The sequence below is a fragment of the Sphaeramia orbicularis genome, chromosome 24 (assembly GCF_902148855.1).
Source record: "Sphaeramia orbicularis chromosome 24, fSphaOr1.1, whole genome shotgun sequence".
NCBI lineage: Eukaryota > Metazoa > Chordata > Actinopteri > Kurtiformes > Apogonidae > Sphaeramia > Sphaeramia orbicularis.
In genome coordinates this window covers 12,995,755-13,010,215 of record NC_043979.1, presented here as the reverse complement: position 1 = coordinate 13,010,215, position 14,461 = coordinate 12,995,755, and the positions used below count along the sequence as shown (strand labels likewise).

General features: G+C 37.4%; 1 long non-coding RNA gene across 1 annotated transcript; it reads right to left on the bottom strand.

Moving 5' to 3' along the window:
* Positions 1-4,443: 4,443 nt before the first annotated feature.
* On the bottom strand, positions 4,444-4,961 carry LOC115415271 (uncharacterized). The gene is made up of 3 exons (XR_003934787.1): positions 4,869-4,961; positions 4,627-4,729; positions 4,444-4,512 (listed from the first exon to the last, which is right to left on the bottom strand). It is a non-coding gene; the product is annotated as an uncharacterized LOC115415271 (long non-coding RNA).
* Between the last annotated feature and the right edge of the window lie 9,500 nt (positions 4,962-14,461).

Below are 14,461 nucleotides of genomic sequence, written 5' to 3'. Positions count from 1 at the left end.
ATTATATGATAGAATTATGACTTTACTGTCATTGTCTTTCTCACTGTTTAATTGTCTTTGCATCAAATCAAAGGCTTGGAAATGGACTCTGAGGTAAACCTGTTTGGACACTTCTGTCAGATCTCCTCATGTGAGCCTTTTCCTCTTTACAAAGACACCTAATTAGCGTAGAGGCATCGCGCTTGGAAAATTACCCAGGTGTGACTTATGAATTCACACTGCTTAATTTGCATGAATTAGCTTTAGGGCTCGCTCTCGTGTAAAGTCACTGTTCGTATCCTCTCTCTTGCTCTGGTATGAAATTGCCTTTAGTTCATTCTGCTGCTGGGGAATCCTCCCACATGTGTCCAAAATATGGACGCTACATGTGCAACCCACAACTTTCCATTTCCTCTAACGACTGTGGCCACGTATTCCAGATTTGTCATATCCTGCAAATAAACCAAATAAACAGCCCAGTGGAAGCCAATAAAACAATGGGTAACTCCAGTCTTGCACAAGCCACGGCAGAAGTGATAATACTTATCCAATTAGAAGAGCATTTTCCACAAACCCTGTTGTTTCCTGCCTCGTGGAGGATGCTGCACACACACACACACACATACTTCACCATCGCTTATTTGGCAACACTCCACATGTTTGTTTTGCATTTTACTTAAGAGGATAAGCAGGTTGGAAGTGCTTTTTCACGCAAAGTAAAACGCTGTGAAGTGGCTGCCAGTCCTCTTGTCAGTGGGCTCATCTGATGACTGTAATTACACTAATGTCCTTAAATGAATTCACTAATAATTTGCCGATGTCGAAATGGTAAATGCGGGTTTATGCATAGTGTCACATTTAAGGTAAATCAATTAATTAACCAGTCAGTCAAATGGGATTCATGACATTATGGAGGCGGTGTCTGGTACTTGTTGGAAATACACTGTGGTTATTAACTCTATAAAACCATTTGTATCATATTTGCTACGCCAGGTTCTGAGACCTCTATCTTATCAACACAATCAATACTTGCCTGATAAAGCTGTTGTATATGACCTGATACGTGTTTTCATCCCACTGCAGCCAGTGGAAGGGTTTTTTTTGTGTGTGTACCTTTTTCAGTATGGCCACTATCGTTGCGATCGCTATCCATACACTTTTTGCAGGAAAGTCTTTGGTAATTTTTAAAAAGTTACATTAAGCCTTGCCTAGTTGCTCTCAGAAGCTGTTCAAAACTCAAGAGAGTATTTATGAACTTAGGAACACAGATGTGTTTAAAAAAGACAAGGGCAAGAACAAAGAGCAAACAAAACTGTATTTCTGTGAAAGGTGGACATTTGTGGAATTGTGTGTGTGTGTGTGTGTGTGTGTGTGTATGTATAAGTACATTGTATTCTTTCTTGTTTTTGTATTTCTATTTCTTCATAAAATTTTCATTCTCCATGAGAACCTATTATTGTTTTTCTTTTACTATTAATTTAAAAAGGATTGCTTAATGTAGGCTAATAAATGTTGATAATAACTCAAATGGTACGCCAAATAAGCTTTTAGCTTCAGCCTATTCCCTTTTTGGTTGCAAGACCAAGATAGATTTTTTTTATTTTTATTTTTTTGTTTCTTTTCAGGGGTTTTTATATTATTTTTTTCCTGTATTGCTATTGCACTGGTGTTCCATTGATGAACCCTGTACTGTACTGACTGCTGTTTCACGACCAAAATAAATAAACAAAACAAACAAGCATTAATATTGTATTCATTTTCATTAAACAATTACTGAAACAATGCATAGTTACTAGATAATTGGTTCTTTCTTGTACAGTTAAATTGTGTTAAAAATGTGTGTATTAAATTTGATACTGCTGGTATATAAGGTGCTTTATAAAAATGTCCAATGTATCAAATGTGATACAAAAATATATCATAAACAAAATGATATGGCAAAATGTTTTTCTTGGATTTTGGTAAAAGGTCTAATAAACATGTCAATTCCAAAAAAGTTTGATTTTGTGGCTAGTTTTTGATGGGTCAGTTTTACAGGGTTGAGGCCATCAGTATCAGCTTTTTGTCCTTTGTCTCATCAGCACACACACACACACACACACACACACACACACACACACGCACACGCACACACACACACACACATACCAGTGTATAATGATGAATATGGGATCAGTATCTGCTTTTGTCTTATGTCTGTTCTGTCCCACTGTCTTGTCTCGTCCAGTCTCTGTACACTTTTGTCCATATGAAACCTCCCTCTATGAATATGTATACAAGCAAGGAATGGATGAATATGTGAATATGAAGTTGGAGATTGTTACTTAGATATGAGCTGTAATTAAAAATAAAGCTGTCCTCCAAAGAGGAGTGGTGGTGGTGGGTTTAGGATGAAAAAAAAAACCCAACAAAAAACAAAAAACAATGCACATTAAGGACTGAGGTTGGCTGAGGATACATAGTTGTTGTACTTGAGAATACACCTGTGTATCCCATGCAAACCACAAACAAACCATAGTTGGAATTATATAATGAAAGTTTTCCTCATTTAGAAGTTGTAATATGTATTTGAAATAAGTAAAAGTGCAATCAAACTTATGTGTGTTCAAGAAAAACTACTAGACATCCCTGTATTGACTGATTTGATTAGCTGAGGAACTCCAATTAAAAGAGAATGAAATAATTTGATCTCCCCATCAGTCCACATAAAAAAACAAAACAAAAACATTTAGGAACAGGCAGAATATTGTTAAAATTGCACATTTCAGGTTGTATTTACTTTTATTTATGTATTTGTATTTTAATGTGAAAGGATAGTTTGTTCATGTAAATATTTTCATAGTTTAATTATATTTTTTTCATATTAAACCATGAAGAAAATTTGTAGTTGTCATTATTTATAGGTTATTATGCTGTTATTTTACTTGAGATCACATTGGCCTGTATGTAGAATTTTGACACCCTTGACTGTTAATGTCTCTATAAAACCAACGGAACCTCCGTCTTGGTTCTTTTACAAAAACAGAAGAAAAATATGAAGTTCATGCAGTTTATTATAGTTACAGTCTCAGGTTAAATGTTTGTCCACAGTGGGGTCTTTTCAGCTTTTTGTGGGAGGGTCTGGTCTGGGGTCTGGGGTCTCTGCTCCCCCTCACATGTCCACCGCTGATGTCATCAACACCCAGATCTAGAAACATCAAGACAGAATCGTTAAACACTGTGTGGATGTAGAAGAGTTGATTTTATAGTGTGTTTTTGTCAGCGTGGGTCCTGAGGACACAGGAAGTGGATTTAAACCTTCCTCTGGATCTACTGGGTCTGATGGAGAACGACTACCGATGGATGAACAGCTCCATCACACAGGCCTCCTCCTTCACAGAGGATCTGCGTCGCTGTTGTCTTTCCTGAAACAGTCAAAATAAGACCCAGGTTATCCACTGTGACACACACTGACACACAACAAGACAAATGTACAACTGTGGTGGATGTTTCTGATCAGACACAGAAAAATGCATCTTCAAAGACCAACACGTTGACTTACATTTAGACACGACTGCATTTCCTCGTCCTCCATTCATTTTCCACTTTATGTGGGTCCAGGTCGCAGGTGCTGAAAAGAAAAAGAATAAGACAGTTGTAGGTGAAATCCCCTTGTACATGAGCTTTGACAGTATTAAAAAATATGAAATCCAAATGAATACATGACCTGGACCCGTTGTGGGTCCCGAGCCCTGTTGTCAGGTCCTGACTGGACATGACACCTGTGACACCAGGTCTGCAGCTGGACTGGTCCTGTTCATGTGGTCTCTCTCTCCCCTGGTCTGTAACAAAAATTATGAACAAATGAGCCAAAATATGGAGAAAATTATCAACAATAAGTAAATCAATACAATGAACAGCAATTTCCATAAGAATCAATTAAATGTGTCACCTGTCTGACTGCAGGGGTTCCACCGCTGCAGACCTGCTGTGTCCTGTGTTGGCTGATGGTCTGGCCCTGAAAAGAAAAAAAACAAGAAAGTTGTAGATGAAATCACATTGTACATGAGCTTTGACAGTATTACAAATTATAAAATCCAAATGAATACATGACCTGGACCCATTGTGGGTCCCGAGCCCTATTGTCAGGTCCTGACTGGACATGACACCTGTGACACCAGGTCTGCAGCTGGACTAGTCCTGTTCATGTGGTTTCTCTCCCCTGGTCTGTAACAAATATTATTGAACAAAAGAGCCAAAAAGAGCATAGCACATAAAAATGATAAAGAAACTCAATAAAATGAACAGCAATTTTCATATGAATCAGTGAAATGTGTCACCTGTCTGACTGCAGGGGTTCCACAGATGCAGACCTGGTGTGTCCTGGGTGGGCCAGTGGTCTGTCCTGGGTGGGCTGGATACAGGGGGTCTTCACTGGCAACATGTGGATTCTGAAACATAAGACACATCTTGTGGGAGGGTCTGGTCTGGGGTCTCTGCTCCCCCTCACATGTCCACTGCTGATGTCTCCTCTGATGTCATCAACACACACATCTAGAAACATCAAGACAGAATCGTTAAATACTGTGTGGATGTAGAAGAGCTGATTTTATAGTGTGTTTTTGTCAGCGTGGGTCCTGAGGAGACAGAAAGTGGATTTACACCTACCTCTGGATCTACTGGGTCTGATGGAGAACGACCACTGTTGGATGAACGGCTCCATCACACAGGCCTCCTCCTTCACAGAGGATCTGCATCGCTGTTGTCTTTCCTGAAACACAGTCAAAATAAGACCCAGGTTATCCACTGTGACACACACTGACACACAACAAGACAAATGTACAACTGTGGTGGATGTTTCTGATCAGACACAGAAAAATGCATCTTCAAAGACCAACATGTTGACTTACATTTAGACACGACTGCATTTCCTCGTCCTCCATTCATTTTCCACTTTATGTGGGTCCAGGTCGCAGGTGCTGAAAAGAAAAAGAATAACACAGTTGTAGGTGAAATCCCCTTGTACATGAGCTTTGACAGTATTAAAAAATATGAAATCCAAATGAATACATGACCTGGACCCATTGTGGGTCCCGAGCCCTATTGTCAGGTCCTGACTGGACATGACACCTGTGACACCAGGTCTGCATCTGGACTGGTCCTTTTCATGTGGTTTCTCTCCCCTGGTCTGTAACAAATATTATGAACGAAATTAACAAATGAGCCAAAAATATAGAGAAAATGATCAACAAAAGCACACAAAAATGATAAAGAAACTCAATAAAATGAACAGCAATTTTCATATGAATCAATTAAATGTGTCACCTGTCTGACTGCAGGGGTTCCACCGCTGCAGACCTGGTCTGTCCTGGGTGGGCCGGCAGTCTGTCCTGGGTGGGCTGGATACAGGGGGTCTTCACTGGCAACATCTGGATCCTGAAACATGAGACATCTGCACAACATAAAATTAAGGGGAACATAGACAAAGACAACAGTCAACACTTCCTACAACAGCAGAAGAAGGAAAAGACAGAGGAAATGAGATGCTGGAATCTGCGTGTCCGCGATGGTCTGGGGGGGGGCAACGTCCCCGATGGTCCTGGCCAACGCCGAAACTCCACCACTTCACGATACGTCTGCTCTGGACAGCCTACCGGACACTGAAACACACAGTGGACAGGTGTGAAACCGCGTTCACAGACCGGACAGTCAGGCAAACACCAACAGGTGGTGTCGGAGCGCAGGAATCTGCTCCTCCAGGTCGGACGGGCAAGGGGACAGTGGGGTTGGTGGGCCACTGGACAGTCGAAGGAGGGAAGGGGGCTTTCCTCCTCTGCCTCTATTTCCTCCTCCTCTACTTCCTCAATCTCCTCTTCCTCTATGTCCTCCTCCTCTATGTCCTCCTCCTCTATCTCCTCCTCCTCTACCTCCCCATCTCCTCTTCCTCTATCTCCTCCTCCTCTACCTCCTCCATCTCTTCCTCCATCTCCGCCTCCTCTATCTCCTCCTCCTCTACTTCCTTCATCTCCTCTTCCTCTATCTCTTCCTCCTCTAACCTTTCCTCCTCAAGCTCCTCCCCCTCTATAACCTCAAACCCCTCCTCCAGCCCGTCCTCCTCAATCTCCTCTAGATTCAACACCTCTACCTCCTCCTCTAACCCCTCTATTGCCTCCAAAATTATTGCCTCTATCCATGCATTCACCACCTCCACATTCCCCCATCCCCTATTTCCCCAGGGTATGCCAACTCCTGCTCCTCCATCTACTCCACCCTCTGCCCACTCCATCTCCCTCCACAATCTACCTCTATCTCCTCCTCCTCTACTTTCTCTATCTCTTCCACCCTCTCCTCCTCCAGCCTCCTCTCCTCAGGCCTCTCCTCTTGTAGCTCCTTCCTCTTCTCTGGCACCTGAAAAAAAGATATTGATGCATGACATGAACAGTGGGAAAATTTGGGGTGCAACAATCATTGATTTGGAAGGTACAATTATAGTCTGAGAAAAAACCTCAGTTCCACAATTATTATGATTATGGATGTATAAAAATCACATTTGCAATCCCAGGTTTTATTGTATTTTTTCCCTAAAACTTTTATTTTTGGTGTTTTTTAAACAGTTCAACACACAAATAATAACTAAAAAATAATCAAAAGTGTATCTCTTTGGCATTAAATATAAACTTTTTAAAAATCTCTGCATTGTTGAGGCTCTACAGTTATACTACTACTACTACTAATAATAATAATAATAAAATTTTATTTATCAGCACTTACAATAAAACTCAGACACTTAAAAAAAGATTATTGAGAGCTTTGTCATTGAGGAGGATCTTGAAGTGGATATGTTGCTTTATTGGGAACCACTGAAGGTGTTACAGGATGAATGTAACGCATTCCTTTGAGTAACTTGCACTTTGAAGTGTCTTATATCAACTTTTCTGTTTTTGGACACCCTGGATGTGTCTAATTACCAAACACATACACACACAAAATGTTAAGTTTTATTTGACAATAATTAACCCTTTCATGCATAGTGGTCACTACACTGGAAAGTTCTTCTACAGCTGTTCTCTTGTATATTCATGGGTTTAGTTGTTTTGTTTCCATATCAGACAACACAATGGACGTGTATGCACCACACTGACATTCATGCCATTACTGTAACTTTGCTGTTCTTGATAAACCTGATCTGCACTAACATGTTTTAGTTTAAATTAATTATTTGTAAGACAAAAAGTTTTTTTTTTTTTTTTGCATGTTATCTCCATGAAGTGAGTAATAACTAGCATTAGAATATGTTAAAATGTGAGAAACATCAGATTAGCAGGATTAAAATGTTTGTATTTTATGGTTTTCATCTCACCTCACCTCATCTCACCTTCTGATATTTTTCTTTACTTCAAAAATTAAATGCATGGACATTTTTGTAACTCCATGAAAAAAAAAAAAAAAAAAAAAAAAACTCGATCACAATTTTTTTTCATTCCTAAGGAGGAATGAAAACAAGAAGAAAGAAAAAATCTTGACTAAGGTTGTCATAATTCATGCATGAAAGGGTTAATAATTAATAATTGATATGGAAACGAATATGGAAATGAATAGACTCTATTCACTTCCATACTGGAGCCCGACGGGTCAAATGATTTATGAAAGATACTGAAATAATGGGACACAGACAAATATCCAGTTACAAACTTGTTAGATACAGTAGATTTTATTCCCAGTTGTGCCTTTAAAATGGTCAGTAATTGACTATTATACTATTATATTGAATGTTTTGGATTCATTTTACTGCTGAAGTGAAGTACTTTAGTTATTAACGGCCTGATCACAATCAAGGGTACCAGAAAGGGTGCACATATAGATACAAAATAATAATGCTCTATCAAAAAATCATTTATTTGTCTGATATTTCTCTTTTAAAGTCCAAAATATTTTTGTATTATGGTGTCTACTAAAAATTTCGCAGGCTTGTACCCCTGTCAAATCAGAAATTATTGGGTGTACGGACACTCCAGCCTAATAGCCTCCATATTTAATGCCTACAAAGACATACAAATGTTTCAGCACTCAGGATAATCATGAGTTGTTTATTGCATGGATGTCATGTCCAAAGCATGCATGCTGAAAAATTCCATATATTGACAGAAACAAAAAAATTAGACCCACATATTTTGATATGGTGTACGGACACTACTTGGTGTACGGACTCTACAAGACTGGAATGGAAATCTGGCTTACCACATGGTCGCATCTCTGTTAGATCTGTAACTAAGTCTTCCTGGTACAGGAGTAAAGAAACATTTGTGAACAAGTTATAACAATATATCTATAAGGCATATACGCCATATTATTGATGGAAGTATATTGGTGTACGGACACTACATGAATTTTGGTGAACAACGCGCCATTGAAAACATGCGGTTCGACGTAAACATCCGTTTGCCACATTGTTACCAAATTTTCTGCAGCCAGGGAGCAGACCAAAATCTGTTTAGCTGTGCATATTTAGTCATAATAATACTTGAATAACAGGTTCCCATTCTATTATTACAATGAAAGGGCTGTAAAAGAAGGGTTTTCATAACAAAAGGGTTGATTGTCTAAATACTGAAAATAAGAATTGATAATCAAACAGCTGTTCAACAAAAATGATTAATAAATGAAATGCAATGTGATGTGTGTATTTTGTAATACAAAAGACACAGGAGTTGAGTAGGAATTAATTATTGTGTTACAAAACATTATGTACAATAATTTTGCTCTCTTATAACAATAAAATTGTGTACGTTTTCACGCTCATTGGGTCACCATTTTATCAGTTTTTATCCGAGTTTCTTCAAATTTGGAGGATTGCATGATCTAGTGATAAGATGGCCACAGAAACATTTTGGGAATGGTTTTGGGGGGATCTTTTTGCAATACTGATTAATAACTGATGCAAATATACTTGGACACTTTGATTGTGATCAGGCCGCTAAAAGGTTTAGTAGTTACCTTCCTCCATTAGACCACAACAACATGCTTCAGAAACAGCTCGCTAAACTGTTACTACATTTTATTGTTTAATCACCACTGACCATGTATGCTATCATCAGATATGTAATACATTGATTAAAACAAAACCACAGATTTGATTCATTCAAGAGAAACAACATCTATCAAATCTATGTCTTTTCATCCACAACATACAAATGGTTAATATCATATAAACACCAAAGAAGAACTTGACCCTTTCTCTGTGGGAATTGAAAGTCCAAATTTATCCACATATACAGGATTTCTTTACATGTGACCGATAAAAGGTAACATGACAGGTTCAGTTCTTCATTTATATCAAGAGGCTTCACTGTGTTATGTGTATAGAATGCATATAAGTGTGACTCCACCTGTAGAAGGGAATAAAACTTTTCAATACAACAGAGCCACGGGCAGCCTGGACATAGTGTTCAGTCATAGAATATTCCATGTTTATAGCACATGTTACAGTCTGATGTTCAGAGATGTGAGACTGGAGAGATCTATTGGTTTAACAAATCACAAGGGATTTCATCACATACACATGTGTACTACTCAGCTTAAGTGTTCTTAAGTGTCTTCTTAATCTAATTCTGTCATCATAACATCATCATCACAATTTATGCATTTATACACAATATATAAACTATATAATTTGTACTATTATGTTTGTACTATCATTTTATAGATGAATGTTATTTTTTGGAAAGTGTGTAGTAAACATCGAGTCCACTATACAGGGTGGGGAAGCAAAATTTACAATATTTTGAGGCAGGGATTGAAAGACAGTGTATGACCAATTAGTTTATTGAAAGTCATGAGAATTTATTTGCCACAAGAAAATTTCCATAATAGAAAATGTTTTTATTCTATGTGTCCTCCTTCTTTCTCAATAACTGCCTTCACACGCTTCCTGAAACTTGCGCAAGTGTTCCTCAAATATTCAGGTGACAACTTCTCCCATTCTTCTTTAATAGTATCTTCCAGACTTTCTCGTAATAGTTTTGCTCATAGTCATTCTCTTCTTTCCATTATAAACAGTCTTTATGGACACTCCAACTATTTTTGAAATCTCCTTTGGTGTGACGAGTGCATTCAGCAAATCACACACTGTTTGACGTTTGCTTTCCTGATTACTCATATGAGCAAAAGTTTCTGAAAAGGTATGGATAATAGTGTTAGGTATGATTATGACATCAATATATGTTTGGTTTCAAAACAATTGACGTAGTGCCTGCTGAGAAAAAACAACTAAATGTTCATTGTAAATTTTGCTTCCCCACCCTGTATATGTAATTATATAGTAAACACACACACACACACACACACACACACACACACACACACACTATATATATAGACTGCCGATACATCTAAGTAATAATGAATAAATCGAGTTTATAGACGGGTAACATTATTTTTCCCATTATTGTGTATTTTTGTTAATGATTGTCTATATTTTTGGGGTCATTTGTTCATAATTTTTGGACCAGATCAGAGGAGGGAGACCCCAGGAACAGGACTAGTCCAGATGCAGACCAGACACAGATCAGGACCTGATGACATGAACCATATGTTCAGTTGGATTTAATAGTTTTTAATATTGTCAAAGCTCAAGTACAATGTGATTTAATCTTCAACTTTGTTGCTGACCCAGGACAGACCAGGTCTGCAGCTGTGGAACCCCTGCAGTCAGACAGGTGACACATTTAACTGATTCATTTGGAAATTGCTGTTCATTTTATTGACTATCTTTGTCATTTCTGTGTATTTTTGCTGATAATTTAATAATAATAATAATAATAATAATAATAATAATAATAATAATAATAATAATAATAATAATAATTTAATTCATCTATATTGTTGCTCATTTGTCAATTTTGTTCAGAATTTCTGGTACAGACCTGGGGAGAGAAACCGCATGAACAGGACCAGTCCAGATGCAGACCTGATGTCACAGGTGTCATGTCCAGTCAGGACCTGATGATAGGGCCAGGGACCCACTAGAGGTCCAGGTCATGTGGTCAGTTGGAGTTCATATTTTTTTGATATTGTCAAAGCTCAAGTACAATGTGATTTCATCTACAGCTTTCTTGTTCTTTTTCTTTTCAGCGAAAAAAGCAGATAAAGATGGATGGAGGACAAGAAAATGCAGTCGTCTCTAAATGTAAGTCAGCGTGTTGGTCTTTGAAGATGCATTTTTCTGTGGCTGATCAGAAATGCCCACCACACTTGTACATTTTGAACAAACGGTAAAGAGGAACGCTTGATGGACCTCTAGGCAGTTATGAAAAATGGTAAAAGAGGTGCTCTTTGGTGAAGAGACAGTCAATGCACAAAAAATACAAAAACCAAGGCATTCTCTTATAATTTTTAAAATGCCTTTATTAACCCTTTCATGCATGAATTATTAGAACCTTAATCAAGATTTTTTTTCCTGGGTGTTTTTATTCCTCTTTAGGCATGAAAAAAAAAAAAACAATGTGATTGATTTTTTTTTTTTTTTTTTTTTTTTTTTTAAATCAACCTGTTTTTCATGGAGTTACAAAAATGTCCACTCAGCTACACCATGAATTTTATTCTTGAAGCAAAGAAACATGTATTTAAAACCCAATATCATAAAGTGTTATGAAAACAGTGAAATGAAACCATGTTTAATGCAGCTAATCTGATGTTTTCTCACATTTTAACATATTCTAATACTAGTTATTACTCACTTCATGGAGATAATATGCAAAAAATAAATATTAACAATTGATTTCCACTCAAGAACCAATCAAGAACAGCAAAGTTACAATAATGGTATGAATTACAGTTTATGGGATGATGCATAAGTGTCCACTGTGTTGGTTGATATGGAACTAAAAAACAAAACCTATGAATATACAACATTAAAGCTGTAGAGTAACTGTCCACTGTTGTGACCACTATGCATGAAACTGTTAATTACAGCATGTATTAATAGACCTCAGAGCCCCATCATGTTTCAGCGTGCTGGCCTTCATCAGGGGGACAAACAAGATTCAAATGTACCATGTGAGCATATACAAGTATTCCACCAATAGGGGTTCTCCACCTGTCAAAGGAAGTGTGGTAACAGGGTTTCTGCAGGTCATTAAAAAGCATTAAAAGTCATTAAATAGATTTTGTGAAAAGGAAGGCCTTAAATGGCATTAAAACGCATTAAATTTCATGTCCAGAGACATCCAAAAATTTAATTCACTTGATGGAAAAAAAGCATTGTTATTCACGATTTCTATCTATCTATCTATCTATCTATCTATCTATCTATCTATCTATCTATCTATCTATCTATCTATCTATCTATCTATCTATCTATCTATCTATCTATCTATCTATCTATCTATCTATCTATCTATCTATCTATCTATCTATCTATCTATCCTTAGAGTTCTATTTCAGCGCATTACATTTATTATCCTGATTCTACTATACTTTAAATTTATAGTGTACAGTGTATATTTGTCTTTACTCATGTTTGCTGTGATATTATATTATATTATATTGTATTGTATTATATTATATTATATTATATTATATTATATTATATTATATTATATTATATTATTACCGAATGTGGGTCATGCTGCTGCTACACTGTAATTTCCCAGTTTGGGGTAAATAAAGTACATCCATCCATCCATCCATCCATCCATCCATCCATCCATCCATCCATCCATCTCTCTATCTATCTATCTATCTATCTATCTATCTATCTATCTATCTATCTATCTATCTATCTATCTATCTATCTATCTATCTATCTATCTATCTATCTATCTATCTATCTATCTATCTATCTATCTATCTATCTATCTATCTATCCTTACAGTTCTATTTCAGCGCATTACATTTATTATCCTGATTCTACTATACTTTAAATGTATAGTGTACAGTGTATAATGTTTACTCTAATGTTATATTTGTCTTTACTCATGTTTGCTGTGATATTATATTATATTATATTATATTATATTATATTATATTATATTATATTATATTATAACTGAATGTGGGTCATGCTGCTGCTACACTGTAATTTCCCAGTTTGGGGTAAATAAAGTACATCCATCCATCCATCCATACATCCATCCATACATACATACATACATACATACATACATACAATATATCCATCCATCCATCCATCCATCCATCCATCCATCCATCCATCCATCCATCCATCCATCCATCCATCCATCCATCCATCCATCCATCCATCCATCCATCCATCCATCCATCCATCACAACACTCACGCTCTGAAGCACCCCTGAAACTTCTCCAAAGAGAGCATAACACACTGCGCATAGTCCAGCCAATCAGAGACAGAGAAGGGTGGGTCTTGACGTGACCGTAATAGGATTCATAATTCCTCCAGCAGATCACCTAAATCAGTTTTCTTTTTTTTTTCTCCTTTTTTTGCTTTGGTGTAAAAAATCAGAAGTATTGGTGTGACTGCATGTGAAGGCAGTCGAATGTGAGAGTCTGAAGCTGAATGTGTTTGAGCTGCCAACCTTGATTTCTGGGGAATCCGGAGACACTTTTGCAGAGCTGGTTAGTCCAATCTAAGACCAAATAAGCATGAACCTCAAATACAAAAAATAGCAGCAACAACTGGTTTATTTTCCAGCCACATTTTATTTTTTTTTTTTAGTATATTTCAGTCTGTCGTTAGATACAGGGTTCATACAGGGGCTTGAAATTCTTGAAAGTGTGCGAATTTCAATGTTGTGTTTTCAAGGTCTGAAAAGTGCTTGAATTTTAGTTTAAGTGCTTGAAAATGCTTGGAGTAATAGCCAAAGCTACATAAAGAGAGGTGATCCATGCCCGGTTTGTTTGGTTCTTGTTTTGGTCGTTGTTTCCATTGTAGTTTATCACCATGGTTGCTGTTAGTGATACTGTTGGTGTTCTCCTGTGGGGGTCTTCACCACTTTCTTCTCCCCTTTTCTCCCCCCTCCACTCTCTCCTTCTGTCCTCCCCCTTTTAGAACACATTTCACTGGAAAACCTAAACTGAACCAACTCCATGCAACACCCAGCAGTAGAACCCCTGTGTGTTTGGTCCTCTCTCCTCACACACACACACACACACACACACACACACACACACACACACACACACACCTCTAGCTCTGTACCATAATTTATAATGGAAAAAAGATTAAATTGGACTTATGAGAAAGGCAGTGCTGTGTTTCCGCCAAGGGTGTCTCTTAAAAATGCATCAACACTCATTACGTTGTGCTTAATGGGCTTTGAAGAAATTTGTATCCTTGCCATTCGGTTGTGGCTTAGAAAGAGCTGTTATAATAGATACAAATTAAGTCATGACTACAGCCGGACACACAAAATAACACACACATACACTGCCCAGGACTCTCCATTTGGACCGCTAAACAATATCTCATCGGCGGACTGACTAAATTTGGCCGCAAATATGATTCAGAGGAAATGGCAATAAGTT